Below are 10,488 nucleotides of genomic sequence, written 5' to 3' on the forward strand. Positions count from 1 at the left end.
ACCTTCCCTGGAGGTGTTTAAGGCACGGGTGGATGAGGTGCTAAGGGGCATGATTTAGTGATTGATAGGAATGGTCGGACTCGATGATCCGGTGGGTCTCTTCCAACCTGGTTATTCTATGATTCTGTGATTCTATGACTAACAGTGCTTCTCACGAGCCAGAACCCAAGCTCCTGCCAAGCACGGCTCAGCTCTGATGGCTGACAGTGCCATTCTTTGGGACCAAGCTCTCCTGAGGTCTAAGCAGCTAAAGGGGAATTAGGATTCAGGTAGCTGGCAAGATGCCATGAGCTGGGCACTGCAGCCCTGAATTTAAACCAATTTCTCTGCTCCTGGTTTTGTCCATAGAAAACTTTCCACAACTGAACAGAATATACTATTTAAAAATTAAATATTCAAAAAGCAGAATAGCTGAGTCAAATGTCTATGACATTCTGCCGCAGAAATGCTACACCCCAGTCACATTACAGACAATGCTGGCAGTCACTCTCCTCTGCCGAACTCCATTTTATTCTGGAGGATTCAACTGCAAAGACAGTAATAGGAATTTTAAAAGTTATCTCTGAAATGTCTACATTTTACTTTATCCTTTTATTTTTTAAATGGATTTCACATGATACATACAACTTTTAAGAACTAAAGTGCGACTTCTAGTATTTCCAGTTAAATGAAATCTTTCAAATAGAAGGAATGATAATATAAAAATCTAAAACTATATTTAGTATTCTGAATGCAATTAGGGCAATTTTATTCAATTGATTTCTGAAGTTCCCACATGAGTGATCTACGGTGATATCATTCAGTACAACAGTAACAGGTGCTGAAAAAGTAATTTTAAACAAATGAATTTTATCACATTATATGTTTTTCCCCTATTACAACCAACTTTCCAAGTACTTCTGGGCAATTATCTAAATGAAGGTATATCAAAAAGTACTTTATTCCAAGATGTATTTCCATTTTTCATTACAAGATTGCTGGAGTAATAGCATTGTTTACTCTCTTTTCTACAGAAGGATTTTATCACTGCTTGAAGACAAGGATGAGACAGTGTAAGGAGAGTACATGAGCACTATCTTTTAAACTACAGTTGTACTACTAGAGTAAAATATACAGTAGAACTAGAAGGGACCTCTAGAAGACACCTAATCTATCCTTCTGCCTGCAGAAAGCAGTTATTCAAGTACTCTGATCTTACAGATCTACAATGGAGGTGGAAACTCCACAAGCTTGCCAAGCAATCTATTCCCTATCCTCACCATTAAAGTTTTCTGTAATTTCTAAAATAAATCTTCCTTGCTGTAATTTAAGCCTATTACTTCTTCTTCTATTAAACACAGGCAAAAGAAATAGATTGTTCTCTTCCTCCTTGGAGCAACCTCTTGTGTTATAATGTCTTTGTTCTATCTTTTCTGTGTCAGACTAAACTAACATAATTTATTCAGTTTTTTCTTTTGGGTTATAATTTCTATACTTCTGATCTTTCTTGCCACTCTCCTCTGGTCTGGCTCCAGCTGACTCTCCTCTTTCTTCAGGTTTAGTGTCTAAAACTGGACACGGTATTCTATTACAATTCAGTATAAAATTAAGATTTGCTAGTCACAGATTTCATCAATTTATTTAAATAATGAAGCTGATCATCTCCCAGAAGAAGAAAACTAAAGCTGTTGTTCTGGTACATAGTAATAGCCTACTGGAAATCAAAGTTGAAAGTTAGAGTAATTAAAACACAGTTCAGTGAAAATCAATCTAAGGAAACTTGTTTTCCTTTTGGATTTGTGTCTTAAGCCTGATTGACTGAACATCTTAGAAGGCACAAACTCTGATTCAAGTTTTTTTGTGTTGCATTATTTATATGATTTTTTTTATGTCCAGTGTGAGAGACACTCGTATGAAGCGTTTCCATCAATGGTGTTTAACAGCCCATAAAAGCATATTTACAAACTCCTGAAAACAAGAGCAGGGAAGCTGCATAGTTACAAGCCTTTGGATGACAGCTGGATCAAATGGGGCAAGAAGCAGGAGGAGACAGAGGTGGGGCCAAGCGCAGCTGGTGCAGTTTTTAACAGCTGATTCAGGATTTGGTAGAGATTTTACAGCAACTTCTGATGACTCTGACAAAACAGCACTCAGCATTAGCCCATCTCAGTAGCTACTCTGAACATCCTCTAGAAACTTAGTGGTTGTGAGATTTCTACTTACGGTACATGACTGAAACTGCCCAAATGCTATTTTCAGGGGGTAGGCTGAGATAGAACGGGGGAACAGCATGATTTCATAAGCTGTACTTCTTTAAAAGACTGTTTCTTTACTACTGCTGTGAGTTATATAAATGATGCCTTATTACATACTATCTTGATATATTTATTTCAGATTACCTGCTTAATTAAAACATATTAAAGTTTTAAATAAGACATGCAGGTACAAACATTTCTATTCCCTTTCTTCTTTTTGGTTCTCCTTCATTTCATGCTCTATGTTTTTCACTAGGAAAAAAAAGATCCATGCTTTTGAGAGCTGGATCCTGACATTCAACACACTGTCATTTATTTCATTTTTACAGTTCTTTTAGAGCTAAATTCTATTGTATTTAGATGGAGTCACTCAAAGATTGTGCTGGATATTCATTACGTGAGACATAAGGTCAGTCTATTTATTCATTCCTGGAAGACTCCTAGTTATGTCACCTATGATGATACCATTTCCACTGCAAAGAGTTATGACTGTGACTCTAGTATTTCAGTCATAAATAAGTAAGAGGGTAGAGGTATTTCTGTTTGCATCAATTTGAAAAACTTTTCCAGCAGACAACATTTTATACAGTCACTATTTATAGCTACATTTGTCTGGTATTTCAGGTTAAGTTGAATATTGGAGATTCCAGGAACAATGCCGATAAAACTTCAGCAGTGCACCAGCCTGCAGAAGCTGCCTCAATCTATCAAGAAAATGTCGTATTTGCTTATAGTTACACTGATAACTTCAATACTAAGGGGTATTCACACTGTCTACTTCAAGCAGATTTCTTTGGTATTATGAACCACCTCTTCAAGTGAACCTATGAACCATGTAGGCTATTCCTACCATCAACTTTTAAACATTAGGCACTTAACACGGCCTCCTTTTCTTTCTTTAGCAGACTTACACACTTAAAGTACAGTACATAACGTGATCAGTGAAGGGTAAGAAAAAGGAGACAAAATGGGAGAGGCATAAAATCTCATTAAGAGATTTTCTACAGAGCAAGCAGTAACTCACCTGACAAATAAGTTGGGGCAAGACTGGAGACAAGGCTACTAGGACAGGCTGGAGGATGGAGAAGGCAGAAAGAGACAGATAGGGTAGGGAGCAGAGAGAAATCAGCTTTGTTTGGCTACATAGTAACAGAGATCAGGACTGGGATGTTACTGGAGGAACTCGAAGTGAGTGGTGGGAAGACTGGAGCTTTGGGCTTCTAGGACAAGGTTTTACTAAACAAAGAGGTTAGGGCACAGACGAACAACCTGATAAACTGAATTAGGATTGGCTAATTAAGGAGAATATGAACTTAATAGGACCAAGGGACAGACTGGCAAAAGTTGGGAAGGATGGGACAAGTGAATAAATACACAGTTGGTAGAAAAAAGTAGAAAAGTAATTTCAAACCCAAGATTTATCTGTGGTCGGAAAATGCGTTTGTCTCATCAAAACTCAAGGTGGCGAAGCGAGGACAACAGCCTACTGTTATTAGCTGTTCCATCAGGTCCAGCTATCAGAATTGTGGTGTCTCCACATACAACACAACAAAGCAGAGCTTGTTTGCTATGAGAATTTTCTCATTTTTAATCGGTTTTGGTTGGACACATAATCAAAGTGTCTAGAGCTAAAAGAAGCTTCTAGGTTATCTACATCAAATAAACATCATAGACACTCTTTCCATAATACCCATGATACTTTATGTTTTACATCTTGATTTGGATGGATGCACAATTCATAGTTACACTATGTAAAATCAATGACACCTCTCCTTTAAATTTGACTTTACTTTTCAAACACTATCACTTTGTATACCTTTTTTCCTATACACACAACGGTTCTTTTCTTCCCATAAAATTATTCACTTGGTATATGCAAGCTGCTGTCTTCCTAAAATTATTTCCATAAGAATACAGACAGCAAAGAAGATGCAAACTCACATTCCCTGACATTTTTTCTAGCTTTCAAGTCTATTTATTGGAATAGGACAGATTTACAAAGTAGACAAAATCGTGGACAAAGAACCCATGAAGTTTACTTAAATCACAGTAACAAACTGTTCTCAAATGATATTTATGTTTTACTGGATGTCACCACGTAAACAGGACATAATGTTTACTTATCATAAAGCCCATGTTAAGAAGACTGTACAACATTTCCCAAACTGCAATTAGTTAAAGGCCAGGCAGCACACCAACTTCTTACAGGTGCAAAACTATAGCATTCACGCAGTGAAAAGATTTCCCTGCAAGCATAAATCCTAGTTTAGCCTGTTATTTTGGGCACAATGTTGAGATACCAGACATTTTTGTCATTTGGCATCCGTTCTTGGAAGGTTCAAAGGCACTGCAGAGCTTCACCATCTCCCGTGAGGCATCTGTTGGTACTGGAATACTTGGATCCCTGTAAACTTAAACTTTTGCCGTAAGGCAAGGAATTGTAGCCTTAATATTTTGACAGAGTTTGAAATTTGCTAGCTCACCCTGCAAGCCTGAATGAAATTCCCACAACAGAAAGCTTCCTCCTCGCCTCACCTGTGGGGCTGAATCGGGAAACAGCATTCAAGCACAACCCCTCGGTCAAGTGCTTGGGCAAAGGCAGTTGAAGACAAGATTGTCTGGCACTGGCCAGGATACGCTCCCCAGCATTCCCCAGTGGCGCAGCAATTAGGGAACTCCCCTGGAATGCAGCCATTCCCCACTGGCTTGCTTAGTCAGCTTCCTCATCAGAGGTTTCTGTGAAATCCACTCCCATTTCTCCTCCCACGTTATTAAGGAAGCCTCTGCACCTTGAGCTGTACTCTGACTTCCTCCAGGCAATGGACATCCAGGATCACACAGAGGGATGCAGAGCAGAGGAACAAATAAACTGCCTCAAGGATTTCAGCCTTGGAGTAAGTGGGAGAGGAAGCATCCCTATCACAACCTGACCGCTGGGATATCTCAGGAGGAAAGAGTAATTCCCATCCAGATGTCATGCTACTTCAGAGGTTATTAACAAAAATACAGAATACCAATTCTTTAAATTTCATGCTGCTGTTAGTTTCTTTCTCTATTCTTCATTCATGCAAAGCTAACAAGAGTCAGTGGAGGACACCTGCTCATACCTCTTCTGCATGCTCACGGCACACTGCCAGGCTGCAAGTTAAAGCTCGTAAGGGCTACCCGGTCTATGAGGAGATGGAGTGCTGGTGGTTGCTATAAGGACTTACAAGCTGCCAGCCACTGTTCTAAGCCATCCGTTCTTTCATCATTTTCCTCTACCTGCCAGGGAAGAATTAGGCATTAGACAAACAACACAGCTGAGATGGGGGATACGGTTAAAAAAGGGCAGAGTGTTTGGAGAATATGACATGGAATGAAACAAAGAGCTTAGAAGTTCAGGGTCGCTTCCCCTTTTCCTGTGCATGTTGAACCATAAGACTTTCTAAAGCATATTAGTAGCTTCAACCAAATCTTTCCAAGTTTTTCTCTGTTCCAGAGAAGAGGCATAGTGGTAGGTCCTGAACAATAAGATGAGGCTGTTTCTCTACTCACATGCCACTAAACAAATTCACACACAGAATCAGCATGCATTTCATAATGATATTCAATCAGAATTTGTATCTGATACAGATTTGGTACAGTTCTTACAACACTTGAAAGAATCTGTCAGCCAACTTAATTTAAGTTCCGGAGCTATTTAAAAAGCAAGCTTTCTGCAGTGTAAATATGGCTGTTATTAAAGTCAGATTTTAGTAAGAACACCAAAGGAACTTATTGCATTTCAATGCTGAAGGCACCAGAGACTTACATATGGGCCATGAAGAGTTTGTGTATGGTGGAGTCCACAAACGCAGCTGGCAACGCTAGGCTGGTGACTCGCAGCTAACTCAGTCAGGCTGATACATACACGCTAGCTACTGAACCTAACTCAGGAAGGCTGAGACAAACTGCACTACAAACTTCTTTTTGAAGTGCTTCAATTCACTCTTAAATGAGTAGAAACATCAAAGAAATGTAAGGGTGGGATCCACCTCATCCAACTTGACATATCTATATCAATGGAGCCCAGAGAGATTCATCTGACTAAAAGTAGATGCCTGCTTTAGAGTTGACTCACTTCCTGGACAATATTGAGTGTTTTAACCAGATCCCCATTGACTATGACTCCAGGCCTATCAGCTGCCTCTACCCAGTCTCACAAAGGAAAGAAATGTGATGACTTTGACTGAAGATACTCCAGTACACATATGACATATGTACCACATACATACACCATTTATGAATATTTACTGTCAACCAATTAAGTATTTTCATGTAATCAAAGTCCTGGCACATTAGGAAGATTGTATGTTTGATAGTTTTCAGATTATATAATAAGCTTTAAGATATAGCTTCTAAAAAGATGCAGATCTCGACATTTCAAAGATATTTAAATAGAAATTATTTTCTTAAGTAAGGGAAAAGAAACTCATTAGTTACAACTTCTTTTGTAGAAGCATATTTTTGTGACCAGCATGTGTGTGAGGCTTTTATTAGATGCACTGGAAACGTTACTGTTTTGGGATCATAGAACTACTTCTAGAAAAACACTGAACAGCCACATAATTTCTTTTACAGAGTATGATGCAATTTAATCCAAGTAGTGAAAGCTGGTAAATATTTTTTTCTTTCCCCATCTGGCAAATCCCATCTTCTCCTTCCCCATATTTCTAGTCAGAAATAAGTCAGTGTGTGGATGTATTAACATAGAATTGAGGAAAGACAAAGAGAGTTTATATTCTGTTTTGTCAGACAGAGAAGCATTAACAAACTAATGATGAAATGCTAGGTTTAAGACAAAATAAAAGTAATACTTTTTAGTTATCAAATGTTAAAACCATACTGGATGTTTTTCTTTAAGGTAATGGTTGTGTTTATCCACTCCCTTGAATTCATCCTGTTATCTATACCTGTGGAAGCTGCTGCCGAATCAGAGACCCCTCTCAATTTTGTAAAACATGAATGATTACTTCAGAAGAAGGAAAGATCATATATTCCATTAAGGCATGTATCATGTACATTCAGGTTTTAGTGTTCTTACTGTTCCTTATAAAATGTATAGAATTTGATCACAGTCACAAGGAGATTGATCACTTTTTTCCAAGCACTACGTTTAGAATGTGCATACTTCTTAACAGAAAGACACTAATATAAGTCAGCTTTACATTTTATGCAGTTCTTGTAATGCACAGCTCCACATACAGCCCTGCACAACACTGTGAGTGCACAAACATCACATTTACATATAGTTTTGCTAATGCTGAAGTTAAACTGAGTGTTTGGAAATGGGAATTAAGGCTAGTTGGAAGACAATTATGACCTAACTCCAAAAATGTGCAAATTGTAGTCATGTACATTAGCTATCTACACACAAGTATGCATTAACTATTAAGCAGACAAGAAAACCACAAATGAAAACAACAATTTACAATCCTGAAAACAACAGGGCCACTCCAGAACATCCATCACTTCCTACTATCTCCAATCTCATCTTAGGACAATAGGAAGGAAACTGTTCCTCAAAGCAATCCTGATTTATCATCTTCTTAGGTTTTTAGAAACAGACCCATGCTTTTCAAAGTTCAGTACTAAATACCAGATTTAAAAAGGGATTCAGGCAGATTTTAGGTTTCTACAATGAAAATATTAGTCCTCAAAATTGAAACTCAGCTGCCAACTTTTGACATTGAAATCCGTGGGTGCCTCATCTCTGACACCCTCTCTAACAGCAGTAAGGGTTCTGGCAGATCTGCAGTGGCAAACTGTTGCCATCTGCTGTTCTCTGTGTTGGCCGTCTAATGGACAGGTTGAAAGTGATCCCTGGAGGTCAGCTAGTCCAACTTCTCACTCAAAGCAGCTCCAACTAAAGTAGGTTGCTTAAGCAGGTTTTTAATATCTCCAAGGACTGAGATTCCACAATATCTATTGAAAACCAATTCCAGCATTTGGTCAATCTAGCAGTGAAAATATTTTTCCTTACAGCAGAATTTCCTGTATTGCAGCTTGCGTTCACTACCTCTTCTGCTATCACCATACGTCTCCAAGAAGAGCCTGGGTCTCTTCTCTATGTTCACTCCACCACACTCTCACATGGTTGTACTCCAGCCTGTACGATCTTGGTGACCCTCTGGTGCATTCACAGCAGTATGGCACTGTCTTGTGCTGGGCAGACAAAAACGGCACTCCAGAACTAGTCTTGTAAGTGCCAAGCAGAGGAGAATAAGCACTTCCCTGCTGGTTAAATCTTGCTAATATAATCCAGGATAAGGTCAACCTTGTTTGCCCCAGCTGCCAACTAATGTTCAATGTGTCTACCAGGACCCCAGCTCCTCTTCTGCAAAGCTGTTCTCTGGTCAGTTGACCTCCAGCATGCACAAGCGCAGGGTGTTATTCTGTGTTTAATGCACGACTTCTCTGTTCTCTTTGCTGAGTTTAGCAAGGCCCCAGCTAACCCATTCCTCCAGCCTGTGATGGTCCCTCGGAGTAACAGCTCTACCCTCCAGCACATGAACTTCTCCCCTGCAGGCTGGTATAATCCATAAATTTGCTGACAGCACACTCTCTCCCATAGTCCAGATCATTAACAGTGAAGACAACAAACCACATCAGCCCAGAACTGCCACAAGCAACCAGCTGTCAGATGGACTTTGTACTGCCAGTCACAACCTGTTCAGCCTGGTAGGCCAGCCAGTTTTCCATTCACCTTATCATCTACTTACCATGTCCATATCTCACTATTTTGACTTGCAGGGTACTATCAGAGACCTTGGGAAAAGACATGATAAAGTCAATGTAAACAATATTCACTACTCTTCCCTTGTTCACAGAACCAGTCATCTTACCAGAATCAACCAATTAGGCTGATCAGGGACAATTTACCCTTGGTAAATTCATGCTGCCTTTTCCTAATAATTTATAATCACCTTCCTGTGCTTCATGAGACCAAAAATGATTTCCAGGAGGAAGTAATCTTCCAGGACACTGAGGATAAACTCCTTATCTGTAGTCCCCTACACCCTCTTTCCCAACCTCCTTGAAGGAGCGTATGACATTTGGCTTTTTCCTTCTGTCCCCAGTTACCACAACCCGTCAAAGCCAATGGCAGCAGATTGAGTGACATGGGCAAGGTTCCTCAGTGCCCTCGGATGCATCCCATCTGTTTCCATGAACTTGTGTATGTCTGATTGGCTTAAGTGCTTTACTGTGGCTACAGCTTCTCTCCTTTGGATTCTTCTGTCAGCCTTAGGACTGAGTGAAAAACTTACCAATCAAAAGCAAAACTAAACAATAAATGGCAAAATAAGGCATTGAACACCTCAACTCCTTGCATGCCTTTCATCAGTAGGTTTCCCAGCCACACAAAGTACTTGGCCCACCTTTTCAGTAGCTGTCTTTTTGCTGCCAACATACTTACTAAAGCCCTTTTTTTCCTAACTCCCTCCCTGCAGGTTTGGGCAACGACTCTATATTCCATCCAGGTAGTCCTGGACCTGTCTCTGCCTTCTGCATACTTCTCTTTTATACTTGAGGTCAGTCAAGAGTGTCCTGCTTATCCATACTGTGGCCTTGTACTGCATTTGCTCAACTTTCTGTGATTTGGAATCGACCAATTCTGTGCTTCGAAGAGGCTGTTCTTGAAGATCAACTAGCTGTCCCAGAGGCAACTGTCTCCCATGTGATCCTGTCCAGCAGATCCCCTAACAAGCTGAAATTTGCTTTCCAAAAGTCAAGACTGGCAATTTTACTACTTGTTTTGCTCATTTACCTTAGGATTTTAAGCTATACAATCTCAGGGTTGCCACCAAAGCTGCCCCCAGCCTTTACACCCCCAGCCAGTCTCTTCATGAGTAAGAGGCACAGCAGAGCACCTCCCCTAGTTGACTCACCTGTGTCAAGAAATTGTCATGGGATTTTTTGCACTTAATCCATGCCTCAAGTGCTGACAGGTGTCTGGAACCTGGTGTTCCCTAGAATAAGGACTTACACTTTTACTGTCTTGGCAGTAGAAATCTCACTTGGCCTTCAAGATGCGAACATCCTTATCACCTGCCACAGAGAACCTGAGAGGGAAGGCTCCTTTAACACAGCTGTAGCACTGAGGAATCATAGAATCATAGAATAACCAGGTTGGAAGAGACCCACCGGATCATCGAGTCCAACCATTCCTATCAAACACTAAACCATGCCCCTTAGCACCTCGTCCACCTGTGCCTTAAACACCTCCAGGGAA

At 40.1% G+C, this 10,488-nt stretch overlaps 1 long non-coding RNA gene across 1 annotated transcript; it reads right to left on the reverse strand.

The window, feature by feature from the left end:
• Positions 1-1,379: 1,379 nt before the first annotated feature.
• On the reverse strand, positions 1,380-10,279 carry LOC138718024 (uncharacterized). The gene is made up of 2 exons (XR_011337001.1): positions 10,145-10,279; positions 1,380-1,693 (listed from the first exon to the last, which is right to left on the reverse strand). It is a non-coding gene; the product is annotated as an uncharacterized lncRNA (long non-coding RNA).
• Positions 10,280-10,488: the final 209 nt, after the last annotated feature.

This window comes from Phaenicophaeus curvirostris, chromosome 1 (genome assembly GCF_032191515.1).
Source record: "Phaenicophaeus curvirostris isolate KB17595 chromosome 1, BPBGC_Pcur_1.0, whole genome shotgun sequence".
NCBI classification, from domain to species: domain Eukaryota; kingdom Metazoa; phylum Chordata; class Aves; order Cuculiformes; family Cuculidae; genus Phaenicophaeus; species Phaenicophaeus curvirostris.